Genomic DNA, 24,219 nt, shown 5'->3' with positions numbered 1-24,219 from the left:
CTTTTTCCTCATTTTCTAAATGGAACCCGGAACTCTTGGTCGGAGTTTGAATCATTTACTTTTCTTTTTATCCTGTAACAGTTGTTGCTTTTCTAAAAATTAGTTAGGTTAGCAAATACATTTTTCCCAGGAGTTATACTTGGAGAAGTCAAATTTTTGTCTCATTTCTATCATACTTCTTTAGCATGTGTTGAAACCAGTTTAGGTGTGGGCCTACATTCTATTGAAAACCTGTCTGGGTGTAACCATTTTATAACCCTTTATATTTCACATACAACTTCTATGTGAATTGAATTGGCTTACAGTCACCTTCTTTCAACTCCTTTGCTTTCATTATTGGTAATGTTATATTGATGACTATCCTTACTAATTCTCTAGGAACATTTAACTATTAAAGTTTTGACCCACAAGCTTGATGGATTTTGAGGAAGTATAGTTATAATCCGAATAATTATTACAGTGTTATAGAAGAGAGAATATGTAGTAAATTGTTAAATACCTATAGTGTTCCCAGTGCTGGTCCCAAAGACAAACTAAGATGAGGTGGCAAAGGTGTCTGGTCTAGAGCCAGTCCTCTATCTTTTGTCCTTGACAACAAGTCTGATAGCCATCCTGACTCATGTCGGTCCATGATCATTTTCAGAGTGGATATCCTAAATTCGCCCTAGAAACTCGTAATAAATATTAGAGGGGAAAAGACTACTTCTAGAGCCATTCTTCTTTACATGCCAGTCCAATCTTGAATTAGATAGTTATTCTGTTATTCTTTGCTCATCTCCTAGTGATTTGTCTTTAAGCAAAATTTCCTGTTGTCAAACATTTCATTGAGTAATTGCTATATATGCAACATTCTATGCCAGTCCCTAGAATGAAAAGAGTTATAAAGATTTCTGATTTTAAAAGATTTTTTATGTATTTAGCAAGACAGATGAATATACATATAAACAAAAATATAAGTTGGTATACAAAAATCAATTGTATTTCTATATAGGAGCAAACAAGAAATGTAAAATTTAAAATATACCATTTATTATAGCATCACACGATAACAAATTCCTAGGGAGAAAAATCTAATGAGAGATGTGCAATTCTTCTATGTAGAGAACTATAAAACATAATCAAAAGAAAATTTAAAAAGATTTAAATAAATGGAGAGCTATACTATGATCATGGTTTGGAATACTTAATATTATCTGTCAGTTCTCTTCAAGGTCAAAATTTCAGCATGGTGTTCCACCCACCACCACTACCACCACCACACACATATACACCAATTGGCAAGTTGATTCTAAAATTCATCTCGAAATGCCATAGATTAAGAATAGCCATCGTTGAAGAAAACAAGGTGAGAAGACTTAATCTACTAGGATCAAGACCTATTTAAAAAGTACAGTAAGGTATTGAAGGAAGAATAGGCAAATAGACCAACGAAACATCATGGAGAATCCTACGTGATCCTACGTGTATGTGGACATTTGGTGTGACGCAGGGGACCCTGCAAAGCAGTGGGGGAAAGATAGTCTTTTCAGTCATTGATGCTGGATCAGTTAGATGTCTTTATGAGGGGTGGGGTAGAACTGGCCCCTACCTTACACCAGACACAAAATTAATTCCAAGTGCGCTGTAGACCTAAACGAGAGGTAACATGTTAAAGTTCCTAGAAATGATGTAGAAGGATATTTTCATGATCTTGGATGGAGAAAGATTTCTTAAACAGAATACAAAAAAAAATTAATCATAATGGAAATAATTGATAAATTGGACTATATTAAGATTAAGAAATCCTATTTATCAAGACACCATTAAGAGAGTGAAAAGGCAAACTACGGAGTAGGAGAATATAAGAGGCTTTAACAGATACCTCACTGAAGAGTTCACTAAAGCAGCAGTCCCCAACCTTTTTGGCACCAGGGACCTATTTTGTGGAAGACAATTTTCCCATGGACCTGGGGTGGGCTATGGTTTGGGATAATTGAAGCGGTTTACATATATTGTGCAGTCAAACCTCTCTGCTGATGATAATCTGTATTCGTGGCCACTCCCCAGCACTAGCATCACCGCCTCAGCTCCACTTCAGCTCATCAGGCATTAGATTCTCATAAGGAGCCACAACCTAGATCCCTCCCATGCGCAGTTTATAGTAGGGCCCATGCTCCTGTGAGAATCTAATGCCACCGCTGATCTGACAGGAGGCGGAGTGTCTGCAGTGATGTGAGTGATGGGGAGTGGCTGTAAATACAGATGAAGCTTCGCTCACTCACCCCCGCTACCTCCTCCTGTGCGGCCCGGTTCCTAACAGGCCACAGACTGTACTGGTCCTCAGCCCGGGGTTTGGGGACCACAGCACTAATGAGCAGACACATAATAGTACATACTGTGTGATTCTGTTTATATGAAGCTCCAAAACAGGCAAAATTCATCTATGGTGTTAGATGTCAGGATGGTGACTACTTTTTGGGAGGAGGCATGAATAGTGATTGGGAGGAATATGAAAGAAGTTTCTGGAGTACTATTAATGTTCTATTTGTCGACTCGGATAGGGGTTGCACAGGTGTGTTTACTTTGTGATAATTCATTGAGCATATATGACAGTCTCACTCTGTTGCCCGGGCTAGAGTGCCGTGGCATCAGCCTAGCTCACAGCAACCTCAAACTCCTGGGCTCAAGTGATCCTCCTGCCTCAGCCTCCTGAGTAGCTGGGACTAGAGGCATGTACCACCATGCCCGGCTAACTTTTTTTTCTATACATTTTTAGTTGTTTGGCTAATTTCTTTCTTTTTTTAGTAGAGACAGGGTCTCGCTCTTGCTGAGGCTGGTCTCAAACTCCTGAGCTCAAACGATCCACCCACCTCGGCCTCCCAGAGTGCTAGGATTACAGGCATGAGCCACCGCACCTGGCCTGAGCATATATGTACTATACTTAAAGAAAGGGGAAAAAATGGAGAAGAAAAACAAGCTAAACTATGCTGTAAAATAAATGGTCTAGACCAGATTTTCCCAAAGTGTATGATAAGGATGGTTAAGAGCTATAATCAACTCTGTTGTATGCTACTGACAGGGCAACTAAGGCAAGGACTAAAAAGAAAAATTATTGGATTTAGCGACATTCAGGTTCTTAGTGAATTCAGGGACAGTAGTTTCAGTGGGATGTGGTAGCAGCAGGCATCCCGAAATGGGCTGAGAAAACAGTGCAATAAATAAGGAAATCGAAACAGCAAATGGAGACAACTTTTAAAAGTTTACCTGTGAAAAGGCTGATAGGATGGTAGATACTCTCTAAATATTTGAGTATCTGAATGATCGAGTAAGGACAAATGAATAAAAGGAATGAAGATTAAAGAAGGAAGACAAAGAACAGTGTGTGCCTGAGTCGATTGGTTGTGTGGTGGCAGTAGTAGCACAGCAACAGTGATTACTGCTACCCTGCTGCCACTCTCGTAGAACATAAAGCAATCTACTAATTGGTCCCCTTTGTTTCTTCTGGCTCTGAGTTTGATAGATACTGATAGTGGCAGAGCCACCAAGAACTAATCACACCAGGATACACCTTTTTTGAAAAAGATGCAATCCCAAGAATAGTTGCTTCCTGTCTTCTTTTAGTAGGAGGTAATTTAAATTTAACAGCTAACCAAAATTTCATTCATCCCTGGGTTGAAGGACGGGAAGGCTTTTAAGAGGCTACAAGTTTCAAACAAGTGATTTCACCAATAGACCTAAAAAGCAATTTTTCATTCTCCCTACCCCCATAAAAGCATTCTTCTATAAACGTTTTTGTTTTTGTTTTTGTTTTTTTTTTATCAATTACTAAGTGAAACTAACAGTATAAATAAGGCAGGGAAGGGGTGGTATTGTCTGTTTGGAGTATTGTTTTTAGATGATTTCAACAAAAATACTGGATTCATTTGAAAAAACTTGTTGAATTCCCTATATTTACTCAGTCCCAACAGACATATGCACATTATATTTATAAACAAATGAAATTTATTGATGGATGTCCATAATACATGTTATTATTGTGGTGTATTACATTGTGTGGCTTATATTGATTTTTTTATTTTTCGAAAAGCCATCCATTCATTCAGCCAGTCGTTACTGAGTACCAACTACCTGCCAGACACTGCTCTAGGTTCTCAGGATTAGTAGTGAAAAAAATAGATGAAAATTTCTCTCCCTTCATGGAACTTACATTCTACTGAGGAGCAACAGACAATAAGCAAGAGTAATAAGCAAAATATATACTGTGCTAGATGGTGACAAGAACAAAGAAAAAAATAAATAGGGAGCAGGGATAGAAAGTGTCAAGGAATTATAGTTTTAGCTAAGGTGGCCAAAGAAACCCTCATTGACATTTGAACAAGGATCTGATAAAAGTATGGGAGTAGGGGATGTAGATACCTGGCAGTAAGGAGTCCCACCCTGGGAAACAGTATAGAGTGTGAATATGTTTGGAGTGTTCGAACAGCATAAGTGCCAATGAGGCAGAAGTGGAACGAACAAGGGGGAGGGTAATAGGAGATGACACCATTGAGCTTTTGGGCAACCAGATCGTGACGGTCATCATAAGGGCTTTGACTTTTACTCTGTGAGATGGGAAGCCACTGGCTTCTCTACTGAGAGTAGGAATGCAAAAATAGGAGTCCAGAGGCCAAATAGTATGCTGCTGAAAAAATCTAGACAGCAGCAACTTGGGCCAGAATGGTAATATTAATAGTGGAAGAGCTGAGAATTAACCAGATTCCGGGTATGTTTACAAATAGAGCCATCACATTGGCTGTGGGAAGTGAGAAACAGAAGAATCAAGAATGTTGGCTAGAATAGCTAGAGGGATGAAATTATTATTTTTTAAAATGGGAAAGACTGTGGGAGAAACAAGTTTGAAAGTGTGATTAACCAGGAGCTCAATTTTGGACATGTTAAGCGTGAAGGTCTTATTAGACACCCAGGTAGAAATATGTTGGATGTATGAGTCTTGAAATAAGGGAGAAGTATGGACTAGAGATATAAATTGCAGGCCTTTAGCAAATAAATGATGTTTGAAGCCCTGGAATTTTTTTTTTTAACTTCAATAGATGTAGGGGGTACAAGTGATTTTTTGTTACATGGAGGAGTTGTATAGTGGTGAAGTCAGGGCTTTTAGTGTACCCATCACCCAAATAGTGTATGTTGTACCAAATAGGTAATTTTTGATCCCTCATTCTCCTCCCACCCTTCCCACTTTGAATCTCCAAAGTCAGCTGGGCACGGTGGCTCATGCCTGTAATCCTAGCACTCTGGGAAGCTGAGGCAGGAGGATTGCTTGAACTCAGGAGTTCGAGACCAGCCTGAGCAAGAGCGAGACCCCATCTCTACTAAAAATACAAGGAAATTATCTGGTCAACTAAAAATATATAGAGGAAAAAATTAGCCGGGCATGGTGGCACATGACTGTAGTCCCAGCTACTCGGGAGGCTGAGACAGAAAAATCACTTGAGCCCAGGAGCTTGAGGTTGCTCTGAGCTAGGCTGACACCACAGCACTGTAGCCCAGGCAACAGAGCAAGACTCTGTCTCCAAAAAAAAAAAAAAAGAAAGAATCTCCAAAGTCCATTATACCTCTCTGTATGACCTTGTGTGTCTACCCATTGTTTAGCTCCCACTTTTAAGTGAGTACATGTAGCATTTGTTTTTCCATTCCCAAGATACTTCTCTTAGGATAATGGCTTCCAATATATATCCAAGTCACTGTAAAAGATATTATTTCATTAATGGCTTCCAATATATATCCAAGTCACTGTAAAAGATATTATTTCATTCTTTTTTATGGCTGAGTAATAATCCATGGGGGGTTGTATGTCCCCCACATTTTCTTTATCCACTCATGAGTTGATGAGCACTTAGGTTGATTCCATACCTTTGCAATTGTGAATTGTGCTGCCATAAACATATGAGTACATGTGTCTTTTTGATATAACGAATTCGTTTCCTTTGGGTAGACAGCCAGTAGTGGCATTGCAGGATTGAATGACAGGCCTACTTTTAGCTCTTTGAGGAATCTCTATACTGTTTTCCACAGAAATTGTGCTAATTTACATTCCTACCAACAGTGTATAAGCATTCCTTTTTTATTGCATCCATATCAACATCTATTGTTTTTTGACTTTTTAATAATGGCCATTCTGACAGGGATAAAGGGGTATCTCACTATGGTTTTAATTTGCTTTTCTCTGATGATTAGTGATGTTGAGCATTTTTTCATATGTTTTTTCACCATTTGTATAACTTCTTTTGAAAAATGTCTTTTTCTGTCATTTGCCCACTTTTTGATGGTATTTTTTTTCCTTGCTGATTTGTTTGAGTTCCTTTTAGATTCCAGATATTAGTCCTTTGTCAAATGTAAAGTTTGTGAATGTTTTCTCCCATTCCATATTGTCTATTTACTCTGTTGATTATTTCTTTTGCTGTGCAGAAACTTTTTAGTTTAAGTCCCATTTATTTGTTTTTTTTTTATTTTTTTTGTTATATTTGCTTTGGAGTCTTAGTCATAAATTCTTTGCCTAGGCCAATTCCAGAGAGTCTTTCCTAAGTTTTTTTCTAGAATTTTTATGTTGTCAGGTATTACATTTAAGTCTTTAATCCATCTTGAGTTAATTTTTGTATATAATGAGAGGTAGGGATCTAATTTTGTTCTTCTGCATGTGGCTATCCAGTTTTCCCAGCACGATTTATTGAATAGGGTGTTCTTTCTCCAGTGTATGTTTTTGTCTGCTTTGTTGAAGATCAGTTGGTGTAGTTGTGTGGTTTTATTTCTTGATCTCAATTCTGTTCCATCAATCTATTTGTCTACTTTCACACCAGCACAATGCTGTTTTGGTTACTATAGCCTTGTAGTATTACTTGAAGTTGGAAGCCCTGAGATTGAATGACATTCCCAGGGGAATGTGTGTAGGTAAAGACAGTAGAAGTCCAAAGACTAAGCTCTGGGACAACATTTAGAGATTAGGAAGATGAAGAAGCACTAGCAAAGGGAGGACCAGAGAAGAAAAGTAAAAATGCAGAATTCTGTTTCCAAATAAGCAAGTTGAGTCAAATGCATATGGAGAGGAAGAAAAGTACTTAAGCACAGAAGTTACTTCTCATTGACAAGAGTTCTCAGACTCTTGCTTTCAGCAGTTTGCAGATTACCAATGACACAGATTTTGATTCACCAATTTTTTTCCGTTGAAAATCAGATGTTTTCTTAAGGCACATAAGCATCATCATGTCTAAAACACCCACTTCCAGATTTAGAAAATCTAGAAAAAAACTGTTTTCCCCTGGTAACAATATCCAGATTTTAATTTATTCATCAAAAGATTGTCTGAATTTAAGACATGCAAAGCACAGCTTGCTGAATTTTCAAAAGAAAATTATTTCTTCAGATGGTAGGGTTTTTTTTTTAATGTACAAACAATACTGGAAGGTATATTAATTGACCATGTGAACTAGAATTAGTAAATATTCATTTTTAGTGTAAATGTAACCTATGAATTCAACTTTTTTTTAAAACAAAGCTAACAAGTATCTTTCAAGAACTCTGAAATGGGGAAAACTGAAAGCTGAACAGTGGATGTTTTTGTGAACTGTACATTTATGGAAGAAAATTTCTCTCTACTATCTGCATATTGCTTCCTATCTGGCAGGTGGAAAGCACAAAGGTGAATTGGGAACTCTCTTCAATCTGTTTGTTGCATTTCTTTCGACATTCCTTAAAATTCATGCTTTTGTGCCCAAATGGACAAACTAAAGTATGAGCCTGAGATGTACAAGAATGTTAGTTTGTAGGTAAATCATAAACATGATCATAGAGCTGGTTTAATTAGAAAATGCCAAACATTCATAAGGCCAAGGCCTTTTCAGTTCTCAAACAGAAAGTTCAGATTGAACTGGCAGATCCCAAACCAAACATCTAGTAACTCAAGGCTGTAGAGATCTCTTGCCTCTATTTTATTATATTATGATAAAATCTTAAAGTTACTCCACGGTCTTACTTATAGAATCTCTGGATTTTTTTTCAAAAACTATACCTGTGATAGTAAATTTGTTTATTATCCTGGAGTCCTCAAAAATCCAGAAACATTTGGTAAGTGTATTTAAAATTATAATTTAACATAGTATGCCTGTAATATACTCTAGCAAGCCTTAGAAAACAATATATCAAAAGTCTCTGAAAGTCAAAGCCAACTATCCAGAATTTTGTATGTATGTAAATGAAGAAGAAGTCAAATAAAAAGACATCAAAAAAGGAAATTCAATTGGAAGATCTTGAGTAAAACCTAACCATATACCATCCTTTCCTAAGTATATTGGTGTAGGTGATAAAAATTTGAGGAAACTTTGAAGGAAATAAATATTAAAAGCAGTATATGCTCTCTGAGAAATTATAAAATTATTATAAAGCATAAGCTTTTAATCAAAATTATTAGAGGATATTGATTATTCAAACCTTAGCTTTAACCCTGACCCTCTCTCTCACCTTTTTTTCTATTGGGAAATCAGTTCTCAGTTCTAAGTCAAGGTGCCAGACCACAATTCCTTCTAACCTGGAAGTAGAAGTTTGGATTCCTAATTTGCTCTTTTATCTTCCTTATCCTGGCACAATTGAGATTTGTTCACTTCTGTGAAGGTGGCTGCAAGTCGTTGCTGCTACTTACGGTTGTGCAAATTTATGTGTTGCCTGACTCCTCTGGGGACCTGTTATTGAATTGTCATTATGATTTGTAGTTATGTCACAAAATTTCCAGCAGATGGCAGTAAAGTGTCTTAGATAAACGATTCCCTTTCTAATTCATGCAGATCATTTGTATAGGCTGTTCGCAGGGTTGCTGTTCTCAGTTTGTACATTCAAGTTCTGTGAGGATTGGTGCCCAAGAGAGCCAGAGTAGAGTCCTCTAAAATGTGATACTCAGGCAGGGATTCCTCTTAATCAGTCCTAGGCCATATTAATCTTCGCAAACCACTGTGGTGGTTGGAGGATCAGGTGGGAAGGGGGAATGAGTGGTATAAATAATCAGGAATGGTTTTTAGATTCAGGCTAGACTTCTGGAGAAGAAAAGTGGCATATTGAACACAAGCATCTAATTGTACTCCTTCCAGAAACCTCACTAAACCTGGTAAAGGGATTTTATTTTAAAGACATGGTCCTTCGAAGACCTGGAGAATGAAAAAGAAGAAAACAGCCATACATACACACAAAAGCTTGAAAGCTGAAAAGCAAATAGAGTGTGGTAAATGACATAGCTCACTTAAGAAGGCCAAACCTTAATCTGGCAATGAAGAAAGCTAAGAACAAATCTGATCTTTACCACAGAATCTTCAAATAGCTCAGGAATTGAGCCAGAAACACATGGTAGTCGATCCCTAGGTTCCCCATTCCACTGAACAACTACTCTTCCTACCTCTACCCAGATATAAGACCCAGATATATTTTCTGGAGGAAAAAAAACTAAGGCTATCTGGATTGGGAGATAGCAGGCAAAATTAAGAGCAGGGCACTTTACCAAAAGTGAAGGAATTAAGTGAACATGTGCGTACTGAATGATGAGAATCCTCTACCTTTCTTCCCTCACTTGCCTTTACCCTCCAGGCAGGAGATTAGAAGAGTACTCTTTGGGGTATTTAGCCCAAAAGGAAAGATCTAAGGATACTGACTTTCCCAAGACTAGCAGCCATCTGAAGTAAAGCCTCTAGCATGAAAGAGAGAGATCAAAACATACCAAAAGAAAAAAATAACTTGGAAGTACAGAGACTAGTCAGGGAACAGAAAACTTTTAAAAAATTATAAATATCCTCAGAAAGATAAGATATTACATACATGAAACAAAAACTGAATATCTTACAAAGCTAAAGAGATTTTGTCTATTTAAAAAGTTGTGACAAGTGAAACTCAATAGAAGGGTTGGAAAATGAAATTGAGGAAATATCTCAGAAAGTAGGAGGAAAAAAGGTAAAATAATTAGAGGGCCAGTCTAGGAAGCCCAGCATCAAAACAGTGATAACAGAAAAAGAAAAGAGGAGAAAAACACTAACAAAATAATTCAAGAAAAATGTCCATCATTGAAGGAATATGAGTTTCCAGATCGAAAGGGCTTGCTGAGTTCCTATGACAAGGCACATTTCGTGAAATTTTAAATTCTCTGGTGACAAAGAGACAATCTTAAAAACTTCCAAAGAAAGGGAAATCAGATTATATACTAAGGATCAGAAAGGCTTCCTATAAGCAATATTAGAAGCTAGAAAAAATGAGGAATGCCCTCAAAATTCTGACAAACTTTTTTTCCAACTTAGAATTCTGTATTTAACTATAAACCATTAGTCAAGTATGAGGATAACATAAAGACATGCAAAACTTTAAAAAGATTACCTCATACATATCACTTCTCCTGAAGCTAACAGAATATATGCTCCACTAAGAATGAGGACAGGAGATGCAACACAGGGGAGAGACAAAGTGAACCCTCAAGAGAGTGATAGAGAGAGAACTAGGTATAACATAAAGAAAACCAGACTTCTCCAAGAAAATGAAATTGATATAACAACTGAATGAATTTAAACAATAGGAAGCAAATTTGGAGTTGAATTAACAATAAACACATAAGAAATCTAAGCAAAATACTGCTTCAGAGTCTCTTCCCCAGTCCTATGATGACCCTCTTTCCCTCTGTGAGTTGGTCCGGGTTCCATGGTGTGAGTATTCCCTTACTGCAACAAGCCAGTGAACCCGAATCTGTTGGCAACAGATTTAGTTGAGGTAGCCTGATTGTGCTGGAACAAATGTTATTTCTGGATTTTGTGATGCTTGTAGTATTTATCAGCATTTTAAAATGTGTAATTGGCTGTAATTTACTTTCTCTTCCTAAATAAACATTAACTTGTGTGCCTAAAAAAAAGAAATCTAAGCAAATGAATACTTAGACAGTAAATATGGGAGAAACAAGAAAGTAGTTTCGGACATAGAGAATACCTATATAGCACTTTTCTACCTATCAGGCACTTTACATATATTAATATGAACTTTTTAACCCTTGTAAACTCACAAGGTAGATACTATTATTATGACTTTCACAGGTAAGGAAACTGAGACATAAAGAGGTTAAATAAGTTGCCTAAATAACTGGGCAGCCACTAAATGGCAAAGGTAGGATTTTAACCTGGGAAGTTTGCCTTCAGGATCTATGCTCTTGGCCACTATGCTATATTCTACATAGGATTTAGTATGTGGCTGATGTCTAATAGCATATGTAGTCATAATATTGTTTGTTCTTACCAAAATAACTATGTAACTATATAGGGAGGGTAAGAGAATAGGAAGTGTGTAATTATCTACTGGGGTGGTTAATGGAGGAGGAAGAAGTCAAATTCTCATCTTCCATACTTGAAAGTCAATTGATAACATCTAAAATAGAAAAATTAAAAAATATTAGTAAAGCCATATTATTTAATATTTGATGGTAACTACCAAAAGAATTGGCTAAGAAAGATAAAAGTAGTTGTTTCTGGGGAAGGAAAAGTGGTAGAAGAAAAGGGCTGGGGATTGCTGTTTGTTTTAACAAGCCATGTAGAGCCAGTAGATTCTAAACTATGTGCATATATTATTTTATTGACGAATATAAACTTGGATTTTAAAAATAGGGAAAGGCATATACAATTCACACGAAAGAAAAGTAAAATGCCATTTAAACAAGAGAAAAAGATACTCATTTATAATCAAATCAAAGGAAGTTAAAACTACAATGAGCTGCTGGTTTTCACCTGTGAGATTAACAAAGATAAAAATGTTTGTGTTGAAAAGGTAGGAGGACACAGTATTCTAGTTCATTCATGCCAAATTGCTTTTACAGGTAGCAGCCTCTGCAGGATGCAATTAAGCAAAAATGTCTATCCCCTCTGCCCCAGAGCAGCAGTCTACTTGTAGGAATTTATCCTGTAGATCTACTCACACAGCCATTGTGTCAGTGTTTATGATAACACAAGAATAGACACAACCTAAATATCCATCCATAGGCAGTTATTTGAATAAATTATGTTAAATCTACATCGTGGGTTACTATGCACCCATTAAAAAGAAAGAGTAGTTCCAGGTGTATTAATATGAAACAATTTCCAGATACATTATTAACAGACGGGGAAAGTAGGTACAGAAATGTGTATGTATATTATACTATGATTTGTGTAAGAAATACTGTGTGTGTGTATGTGTGTGTGTGTGTGTGTGTGTGTTGCTCTAGAACTGTTTAGAAGAAGCCTTTAACAGTGGTTGTTTCTGAGGAGAGAACTGGAGAACCGGGCGGATCAGAGTGGGAGGGAGATTAACCTTTCATTTTGTAATTCTTTTTAACATTTTAATTTTTAATCAAATGAATGAGTTAATATTCCTGCATAATAATTGTGGCAATAATACTGATAACTATAGTGTTAATAATAAGAGAGAGAGAAAAGAGGGAAGAATAAACCTATTTGTACTGATGGCACATTTTAGTTCTTTATGATGTATTTTAAAAAGAAGGAAAACAGTGAATTAAAATCTTAGGGTATTAACTGGAAGGGTATATTATATTCATGACAACCAGTGGGCTTTACACTACTAAAATATACTGTTTTAAAATTTAGCTAAGACTCTTCTCACTTTCCAGTCACCTGATTTGTAGCAGGATATTAAGTTGGCAATTAAAACAGCTTAGTTTTTATTTATATGAAGTAAAGAAGAGAAATTGAATCTGACTAAGTAGGCTAAAAACTTCTTAGAATTTTTAGGTTAGATTATTATAATCTAGTAGATTATAAAAATAACCTTTGTTGTATGCCTCAGGAATGTTAAGGTATTTTCTTCTCCTTGCCTCTGTGAAATAAAATTTAGCAGAAATAATGCTGGGGAACAAGTTTTCTGTAGATCATAAATGCTGTGCCTATGATTTAATGTATAATTTTGATTGTTCATATTTCCAGTGAATTCAAAACCCACAGACTGCTGTAGTAAAATACATAAGATTTTGTTCCCCATAGGTCTTCTATAAACTCATAGCAACCTTTTCTCACATGAGAAGATCTGACAATGTAGTGTTTCTACCTTGGTTAAAAATATTTTTATTGTTTCTTATAGTGTTGGATAATTAGAATTCAGAAGAATATCAGCAAGAAAGCTTGTTTATAAGTCATTTTATTTTATTTTATTATTTTTTTTCTTCTGAGACAGCATCTCACTCTGTTGCCCGGGCTAGAGTGCTGAGGCGTCAACCTCAAACTCCTGGGCTCAAGCTATCCTCCTGCCTCAGCCTCCCATCATTTTCTTTTATTTTACAACTTCCCAAGTAATGTTAGTGATGAACCTAGCAAATATTAAGCTAACAAAATAATCTTTTAGCTCTTAAAATGGCAGCATCTTCCCACTTTCGATTACAGATTTGTGACCTGTATGGAAACAAAATAAATAAAATATGAGCTACAGGGTTATGGAACAAGTGTTTTATTTCAAATACCATTTTAAGAATTCATACTACTTTCTAATGTTCTATTATGTAGCCTCATATTAAGATTTTCCTTGTCCCTTTTCCCCCAAATATTGGGGAAATTATTCTTCAGTATGTTCACAATATGGTTTTTTAATTGAGGTTCAGCATTTTTAGTGTTTCTCTGCTAAGTAAAGCAGATTTCTGTGCTTTTTGAGTGCTAGTTGTAGCAGTCTATTAGATTTGAGGTGATAGGCATCATAGATAAACAATTTTATAACTGAAAATAGCTTCTCGCTTTATTATAACTATTTAATTCATAAAATTCACTCAGTTTAGAAGCTAGGTAAATTAAGAATCAAAACAGCACACTTGAATTATTCCCAACTGTGTTCTCATTCACTTAGTTAACATCCTTTTTGAGTAACAGGCACATTCTAAGTTTTTAGCATACCAGCGAGTTCTAGCACTGATTGTAGAAGTTAGCATACTTTAATGGCTATCTCAATTCTTCACCAACCTTTTCTAAAAAGTAGTCTATCTGTACTAATACTTTTTTTTCTGTGCTCTGAAATCTGGTTTTATCTGCCATTGAAATTACCCCCAGTATCAGAAATGTGGTAAGTTTCCTAACTTTAGTTCTCTTCACCTTCTAATTCTCTTCAGGGTTTTTAATGATTGACTTCCCTTTACAGCTTCTATTTTTGATTATTGTGACTTTTTTCCCTCTATTGCTGTGTCCTGCCTCACTGTACCTTCTTCAGTATTTACCACTTTTTAAATGCAGGCATCTCAAAGTCTTATCTTCACCCTTCTTCACTTGCTTTGTCCTTTCTCTGAAGTTGACTTCACCCATATTCATGTTCTCAAGTATCATCTCTATGCCAATAACTTTTAAATCTCTTTTGGCTTCCGTTTCTCTTCTCAGTTCCAGACCTGAATTCCCAATTGGTCATCTGAACTTCTTTACCAGAATGTTCACACTGAAGCCATTATCTTTGGGTAGTTCCTCTTCTTCATTCCGTTCCTCGTCCACAACCTGTTCCCATATGATGGCTATTTCTGTGAACATGACCACCATCATTCTAGTCCTTCTAACTTTACATTACTCATTTGTTTCTACCTAGATATTTTAATAGCTACCAATTTATCTCTTTCTGTTTCCATTCTCATCCTTCTGTATTACTTACTTCACTGCCCATTTGTCATTATCTTAGAGCAACTAATTGAATTATATTACTTTCCTTGTTTAAACACCTTTGCTGGGTCTCCATTATCTATAAGATGAGGTTCAGATTTGCAGTGTCACTAAAGGTCCTCTATATTCTAACCCAGACTTAGCTCTCCAAGATCATCTTTCCTTATCCACCACAGTTACATATTCTGGGTTCTGGCCTCACAGGACTGCTTCAGGTTCCCCAGGCACTCTCATACCTGTGGGCGTTTGCTCACCTTGGGCATCTACCTGGAATGTCTTGCTCTATTCTTCCACATTCACCCCCTCTTCCTTCCATATATGGAAATGACATTTATCCTAAGGGCCCAATTAGATATCCCCTCTTGGTAAACTTTTTCTTCATTCCACTAATCATAATTCGTCAGCATTTATCTGTCATAAATGGTACTTTTGTACTTCTAACATTTGTATGTATGCCCTTATGTTTTCAGTAAGTTGTAGGTATGTATCTCCTTTAATAGATGGGAACCTCTTAGATGGCAGGATTGTATCTTTCTTACCTTAGTATCACCACAGCAGCTGGTAGGTGGTTTCGTACATGGCTGCAGTTGCAGGTTGAGTGAGTGACTGATCTGAGACATTAGGAAAACTCTTCCTTGACTCTTTCAGGTGAAGGACTTCAAAGTGAAAAACAATCTTAGATGTTGGAATTATTTTTTATTCTGAAGTGAGAACCATAATCACTTTAGAGAAACCATTTAGTAATGAAATTAGAGAATTACTAAATATCATTATACAACCACAGGACTATAAACTGTACCATCACAACTATTTGTTTCAGTAAATACAAATCTGGTAAATTCTGTTGTCCAATTTAATAAGTCACAGTGTCAAGTGTGCCTAGTTGTAAATGTCAGACATGAGCTCTCTTCTGTTAGTTGATATCATAACCATAGTTGTGTTAGTGAGGAAAACATTTGTGTTTAAGATTTTGTTAATAGTACAGAGCTTTTGTTAAATATTTTCTTACATCTATACCAAATGATAAGAGAAATTATTTTAATGAAAGTAAACAACCATTTTTTCCTTGTTGCTGCATTTCAGGTTGATAGCATAAATATGTGTTAGGTTATTGGGAGATTAATTGGTCTGTCAAAATTAAACAGATTTTGCAGTTATTTCACAGATAGAGAGTCTGTGCAAAACAGACTGGAGCTTCCTCTAGGGATGAAGTATTTGTTTTATTATGACCCCCATGGCACCCACCTGCAACTGATCTCTATAGTAACAATACTTAACAGAGAAAGCTCCCCAGTTTCCCTTAAAGCTGTTGTATTCACCGGATTTTTCTGATTGCTTTTTTTTCTTTAAAATGTACAGCCTATTTTCTTTCCTGTTGCCTTAAGATATTTGCATGTTAACTTTTTTCCCATTTTAACTGATATTTAATATAGCATAACAAAAAATTTCCATGTATTTCATTTTTTCATTCTGCTTACAGAATTCTTATTTTGTCTGTGTTTGACATGTTCTTTCTAACTCTGGAGAGTAGAAAATAACATAGGGAAAATTCAGGGTAGAAGCATGAATAGAACATGAATTCACAGGATGGGAAGGAAGAAAAAGATATTCAGAAAGAGAACTGGTAATAAAGGAAAGATCATTGTCTTAATTCAGTTTTTTCCACTTACAGACCTTAGATTTTTTTCCCTCTCACTTTAATCAGAGTAGTGCCATCCAAGTGTCAAAAACACATTTAAACAAATCTTTTGTAATTAATTTTTAAAAATAGGCCTTGTAGAGAAGTTTCCAATCAGATATGTGTATTAGGAACAAGATGAGCTAGGGATAGAACTAATGAGATAATACACTGGGTGTGACTGAAAATACGCGAAGAGAGAAAAATACATTTAGAAGTAGACTATCATTAGCAGTGCATATAACAATTGGATAGACATAGCCTTGGAGTAGCCACTAAAAGCTAGGAAGTTTCACAGTGGTAGGTTAGGCTCCCAGGAATGAAACTGCATGCAGAATTGGAGAGAGGAGAAAACTTGGCTTCTTCTAATAAGGTTTGATATCAGTGATATAGTATCGGGTTATGGTAAAAGATGAGCTTTTATAACTAAATGTGTTACTCTGGTTAATAAATTAAAATTACATTTTCTTAAGCTTTCCCAAGGCTTAGCAATGAATTTAACTCCTCTGTTGTATTTATGTATAGTACTATTGTCACTTTTTTTTGAGACAGGGTGTCACTGTGTCACCCAGGCTAGAGGGTAGTGGCATGATCATAGCTCACTACAGCCTTGAACTCCTGGGCTTAAGCAATCCTCCCACCCCAGCCTCCTTAGAGTAGCTAGGACTACAGGCGTGTACCACCAAATCTGGCTAATTCTTTCTGTTTTAATTTTTTGTAGAGACAGAAGTCTCTATATGTTGTCCAGCCAGTCTTGAACTCCTGATCTCAAGTGATCCTCCTGCCTTGGCCTCCCAAAGTTCTGGGATTACACGTGTGAGCCACTACGCCCAGCCTTATTGTCACTTTTCATTGATATAACTATTGAAAGAAAAATTAATTTTGCAGAATCTTATGTGCCCATATAAAAGGCTGGCTAATACATTTTTCACATTAGAAATGGCGAATCATAGATCAAAGGTATGTGGTATCCATTTCCATCAGGGAAGAAGAAAAATTCAATATTTCAGTAGCAAAAACCTACCTCCCTCTTATTCATTGTTAATAAGTGTGATTAACAAGTGAATATTCAAAAGAAAACTCTAAAAGTTTGTCTTTAGTGTATATTTATCTTTCAAAATTTATTGTACACTATTTTCATTATTTTGGTAAAAATGTTATGCTATTTCAGAATTGGCGGTTGTACCAAAAGTTTATATCTCAGAAGAGAATATCTAATTAAATTGTATTTTCCTCACTATAACCCCCCTTTTATCCTATTTTTCCCATTTTGTCTTCTCTCCTCTGGACTTTTAATCATATATTTTAAGTAATGAGTCTTCCTGTGTAAAGATAATCAAAAACATAGCATTATGCCTATGGTTTAAACCATGCTACCATATAAAGGTTGGAAAGCCCTTACTCAAGGACAAGTTTGTTGTAGTAATATTTTCCAGGTAAATAGAATATTCTCATTCTAACTAAGCATTTCTCCTCTATTTTGAATGAAAAAAATTACAAATTCTTTTAAAAATTCTAGTATGTATATATATCCACGTTTAGTTGCTGCCTCTTAAATAGCTTTTAAAACCACAGTATTTGCTAGTATTCATTTAAATTAGAAGGAGCATTGTTGAGGCCAGGAAGTCTTTTTAAATTAGCATCTTAGGTATAGGAACAGCATTAACATACCAGGGAGAAGGTAATTAATATTAACAGTTTAATTGCAAAGGATGATTGGCCAGAAGAGAACCTTGCTGATTCTTGTACCTAGAAAAGCAGTATAGAAATGTCCGATCTCCAGAGTGACCTTATTTAGAAAAAAGGTCTTTGCAGATATAAGTGAATTAAGAATCTCAAGATGAGAGCCACCTGGATATCTAGGTGGGCCCTAATCCAATGGCAAATGTCCTTATAAGAGCAGAAGAGCAGAACACACAGATATCTCTATCTGAGATAGGCCTTGTGAAGACAGAAGCAAAGATTGGAGCTGTGTGTACACAAGCCAAAGAATGCCTGGAGCCACCAGAAACAGGAAGAGGCGAGGAAGAATTCTCCCCTACAGGCTTCTGAGAAAGTGTGGCTCTGCCTATACCTTGATTTTGGACTTCTGGCCTCCAGAAAATTGTAAGAGAATGAATTTCTGTTGTTTTTAAGTCACTCAGTGTGTGGTAATTTGTTATGGCAGCCCTAGCAAACTGATATGCATGATCATTTTTTTCTGACGAATTTAATAAATTTCTTGATAATTAATATGCTATGCAAATTTCATCTACTATCATATTTTTTAGGATACAGCACCATGAATTGGCTAGTTTCAATTGTGATTCTCTGATTCTTCCTATTTCTTAGTATCAATGATTGCCGCCTCAAATTTATCTCTTTACATTTTTAGAATAAAAAAGAATAGTTCTGAATGTGAAGAAACAATAAGTGATATGACCAGGTAGACATAATGATGACAAAAACAGTGACAATGTTAAGGTCTCATTTATTCCAGGCAACAGTCCTGTGAAACAAGTGCTGTTAATAGCCTCATGTTATAGATAAGAATACTGATGCCAAGTACAGGGCAAAACCAGAATTAATGATCTATATGACTTCAAATCTACCTTACTATGGTTCTTCCCCACCACTTTATATGAATCACAATTATTGATAGGCTATTTCTGATGAAGAATAGCTTATAAATACTAGCAGGCAGCTGTGAGACCTTGTCTATCTTTTCTTCCTCTCCCCAGCTACATTTTGTTCCCTGATTCAATGCCCTACAGAGTGGCTGACATAGCAAATTGCCTTGCCCTAGAGAGGTCATCCTTTCATTCATCAAATATATTTTTAAAAATTCCTGTTGTATGCTGTTCTGGCCTGTGTGAACAAAGCATTCAAAGACAGTCAATAGTACAGACAAAAGCCCTGCCTTCATGGAGCTTACATTTTAGTGGGAGTGACTATAAATAAACACCTTTATCATGTGTTCCTATGGTGACACATGCTGTGGAGAAAAAATGAGATGGATAGAGTAAAGGATTTAGGGAGTGCTGTGGGTGGAGAAGGAGGCAAAGGAATATTATTTTATATGAGATGGTCAGAGAAAGCCTGACTAATTAAGGGATTTGGTAAAGACCTGAAGAAAAATGTGTCAGAACTGAGGTTATGAGTCTTCAGTTTAATAGGGCCAATGAAGTGCTTAAGATAGTGAATAAATAGAGACCTGCTTCACGGCACATCTTCAGGACATTTTATAACATCTGCAATGGAGGAGACCCTCCTAAAAATTTTCAGAGATTTACAACAAAAATATAAAGTATTTGAATAAAAGTGATATTTGACTTCTTGACAGTAATATTAGAAGCTGAGACCGTGGAACAATGCCCTTAAAATTTCAAGTGAACATGATGTCTACATTAAAATTATATTTCAAGCTAATGTATCTGTCAAGTGTAAGAAGAGGTCATTTAAGAAGGACAAGAAAAAAACAAAGAGAATCCCCAGAAAGTTGGTGAAGGGAAGTTCCAGGATGGCAGCTGTGTAACTGACTGAGCATTGAGTTCACACTCGGGTGAAAGGGTGGAAGGCTCTGGAATCTTCCCAATTAATGTCAACATTTCTAAATAATTTCTCATACCACTAGTATAAATACCTAAAGCAAGAATTGTTACCTTGAGGTAAATACCAAAAGACAAAGTTAAAAATTAAAAGGGATTACCTTTGGTGGGGTGGTTTATAGGGATGCCATTTTTTATTAGCCTATTTGATTTTAAGTACTGTTGATTTTTTTTCACAATATACATACATTACTTTGATAAAAGTAATGAGTAATTTAAGAAAAAACCTTTCTGAATGTATAAAATCAGCATGACAGCTACTACTTCACACAGTTGTGAAAAAATGATTAAATGTAAATTCCCTAGCAGATTGCTGGAACATAACAGGTACTCATTAAATGTTAGTTTCTTTCTATCAGTTTTGCTATTTTTTCTGTGAGGAAAGATATCTTAAGTTCCAAGCAATCAATATATAAATACTTTTTATATTCAATTTTAAGTATGGTACCAATATTTCAGACTTTTAAGTACTATTATACAGAGTTTAATAGATTATGACAAACATTCAAGGTGCCACATTTTTGGGGAGGACAAGTCTTTTCATTAAAAAACAGTTACAGTAAAAACGTAGTCAGAAATTAAGTACACACCAAAAATTAATTTGATTGATGAAATATAACACTCTTTTCTTCCAATACTTTGGATGTGCTTCTCATTATTAAAAAAAACAGGAAAAATCTGTATTTAGATTTAGCAATTCAGCATTTGTTGTACATTAAATAAATCTTGATTGACTACATTATTGACCTAATTGCCTTGAGGAATCCAAGCCATTAGCAGGATGAAGGGTAAATATTATTGAGTGCTAAAGTTAAGTACTAGTTTATTATAGTTTTACTTTATTACATCATTGCTATCAGATGACTAGTAATCCCTGCACAAATCTTTTCTCAAATTGTTTGGATAAGTTCAGAAGATTGGGCTAATAGTAGACCATAATATGAGGACCATAAATGATATATTATTTTGCCTTAATGTTGCTGCTTGGAATATATATCCGAGATTCTGCAAGGTTGTGTGCTACATACCTAACTGGGAAATTATCTCACAGCAGCGTTCCATTTGTATCTCAGGTGATTTATGATGTCAACATTTCTTATTAAGGTATCCATGATTACAATGTAGGGTATGTAGTATCTTATTTCTAATACATATTCTTTGTGGATGGAACAAAAGACTGAACAGTACTCTTGGTAAAGAGGAATACTTTTTGACAGAGTTAAAGACTTTTTCATGTGGTTGTAGCTGCAGTCGGCTGTACTCTAGACCATGCAACGAACACATGAAAAGTGTTCCTGGAATTAAACGTTTCTGTAAATGGAAGGAAAAGAAAAAGACTTTGGAGAATCTGAAGCGATAATACCTTGTGGGTCCTGGTAAATGAAGAAATCTGTAAAGATATTTATAGCAAAAAGGTAAGGTTTTTGAGGGAAAGAATACTATGTCAAATCAGGGATGAATGATAAAAATTGTTCTCATTTTTCTTTTCTTTTCTTTTCTTTTCCCTTTTCATCTTAATTTAGAGAACTTATATGCAAAGATCGTGCTTGGCACTTAATAACAGCTCCTCTCCCCCAGAATACTATTTTCATTTTATTTTACTCAACAAATGCTTATATAGTGGTTTGTGCCAGGTACTATTGTAAACACTTTGTAAATATTTACTCATGTAACCCTGTAAGGGTGCTATTTGTATTATTCCTGGGTTTTTGTTTGTTTGTTAATACTTAGTGAAACTGAGGCAATGCTTGCTCAAGACCCCATAAGTAGTAAATGGCATAGCTGGTATTTGAACTGAGGAATTTGGCCCTAACGTCAGTCCTCTTAACCACTGTGCTCTTTTACCTTAGAAGTGTTAAGTAAAAGACGCCAATTTCTGTACTTCTGTATCCTATGACATTGTCAATGGTTGAATCTCCGTACCCTTACCAAAATAAATTCACTAGCCAAGTTGTCTCTTTTACTGTTATTTAGTCATTTAAATATGTAGTCATCCATTTAAAAATATAAAGAGAGATTATATAAGGTTTTGTTGCGTTGGCAATCATAGGAAAAACTGTGATGAATAAAATTGTTTATTAGAGATGACCTTCATGAATCATTTAGAGAACTTCTATACAAAGAAACTGCTGGGCACTTAATAGGATTCAGTAAATATTGAGTTCAATTAAATGTTGAGTAAGAATGTACAATATATTTTCAGCATTTTCTAATTCATCATGGTCTTTTAAATTTCATGTTTACCTATGTGGGTATGACATATTATTAAAAACATTCATCATAAAAATTTTAGAAAATTTTGAAAATTGTGAGAATATTTTGATTATGCAACAACTGATGGTATAGGATCGTACAGGCATAGCCCATTAATAATAAATTTTACTAATTTCAGCTTAGATTTTCTCTATAGAAAAAATTATATTCTCAAAATTAGTGTTGTGGCTTGACTCTTTAGGCAGTGAGATGGAAGCTACTGAGTTTATTTCCTGATATGAGGGAGAAAAGGATGTCTCCAATTCCCATACAAAGATATCCCTCTTCTAATTTCTCTGGATGGCCTTGGGAAATGTAATAGCGGCTGTATGATTCTGTTCTTAGTCACTAATGAATGTTTCCTTAGCAAATTTACTAATCTCTTTTATTATCTCATTTTGTGTCATCTATAAAATAGCACTCAAATATTAGACTTTATTGAGATGATGGTATTTTTCACTTATTTTTGTTTCCTTTTACTTATTTTTGTTTTGTCGTATGACATTTTAAGAGCAACCTGTTAAATAGTTTAGTTTTAAATGAGTTCAAAAACCCAAGCCCATATGCTAAGTTCATTTTATCCAGGGGGCACATTTATCTGTTGATAGTAACTATTATGGAAGGTAGATTATAGAATAGTATGGGCACATAATCATAATTCTTGAATAGATTTAAAACCAAATTCTTTATTTTTTTCTTAAAATTACATCTCTATTCTCATTGAAACAGACCTCTTATAGAGGATTTTAAGTTTTTCATTAGTAGTGATATTTTTTCTTTAGCATCAGCAGTAATAAATTTAGACAACATGTTTTTATTTTTATTTCAGCATATTATGGGGGTACAAAAGTTTAGGTTACGTATGTTGCCCTTCCCCCCTCCCCCCGAGTCAGAGCTTCACACGTGTCCATCCCCCAGACAGTGCAGCATCACACTCATTATGTATGTATACACCCATCCCCTCCCTGCCCACATCTGCCCGACACCTGATGAATGTGCACTTAGGTGCTGATCAGTGAAACCAATTTGATGGTGAGTACGTGTAGTGCTTATTTTTCCATTCTTGGGATACTTCACTTAGTGGAATGGGTTCCAGCTCTATCCAGGAAAATACAAGAGGTGCTATATCACTATTGTTTCCTATAGCTGAGTAGTACTCCATGGTATACATATACCATATTTTATTAATCCACTCATGTATTGATGGGCACTTGGGTTGTTTCCACATCTTTGTAATTGTGAATTGTGCTGTTATAAACATTTGAGTGCAGATGTCTTTTTTATAGAATTAGAGAACATGTTTTATTGCCAAGGGAAAATATTTACCTTTGTAGTAGACAGAAAAACTTGACTTGTTTTCAAAGCAACAGTGATCAGTCTTTGAATGTAGTATTCGTGTTGCTACATTGTGTTTTCTTTGTGGGATCACTGCTTTGTAATGGATCATGAATTAATTATATGCCTTATATAATTCTATGCCTTTTATAACATTGCTTTTGCCTTTTCTGGGTATAATATCTAGTTTATTTCTTATGATATAGAACTTTTTTGTAACAGTAATAACTTTCTATTGTATGTGTAGAACATTTAGAGGAAAGTTTTAACCTCTTGAAAGTTATTTTTATTATTTAATGGTATTTTCAAAAACTAAAAGTGATTTCTTTTGTTGATTTTTGTTTCTCATGTCCACAATGTCTTACACTTGGTAGAAGATTATTTACCGTAACTTTAAAAAGAGGAGAAAAAATTTCATGTCGTTACCTAGGATCTTTCAAAAATATTCCTTCTCAAAAAATAGGAGCAATATATTTTACAGTGTAATATTTGAAATATACATATGACGAATATCATAAAATGGAACAGGATTGCCCTCTTAGAGCCTGGTAAATAATTGAATAAAAGGATCTTATTTTTATTTCTATCACCATCCTGATAGTTCAGAATTAATGGGTATAAGTACCACAGATTAATTTACCCCTTGCTTAAGAACTTACATTTTCTTTTGGGTAATGGATTTTCTATTAAAAAGTAATCAGGACCATAA

The 24,219-nt window shown here is 35.3% G+C and overlaps 1 protein-coding gene across 3 annotated transcripts in view; it reads left to right on the top strand.

Moving 5' to 3' along the window:
- Positions 1-24,219, top strand: part of RASAL2 (RAS protein activator like 2) — a 358,050-nt gene that overhangs the window by 183,223 nt on the left and 150,608 nt on the right. The window lies entirely within an intron of this gene.

The sequence above is a fragment of the Lemur catta genome, chromosome 3 (genome assembly GCF_020740605.2).
Source record: "Lemur catta isolate mLemCat1 chromosome 3, mLemCat1.pri, whole genome shotgun sequence".
NCBI classification, from domain to species: Eukaryota; Metazoa; Chordata; class Mammalia; order Primates; family Lemuridae; genus Lemur; species Lemur catta.
Note: the sequence above shows the minus strand (reverse complement) of the source record. Positions and strands in the feature narration are given on the sequence as shown.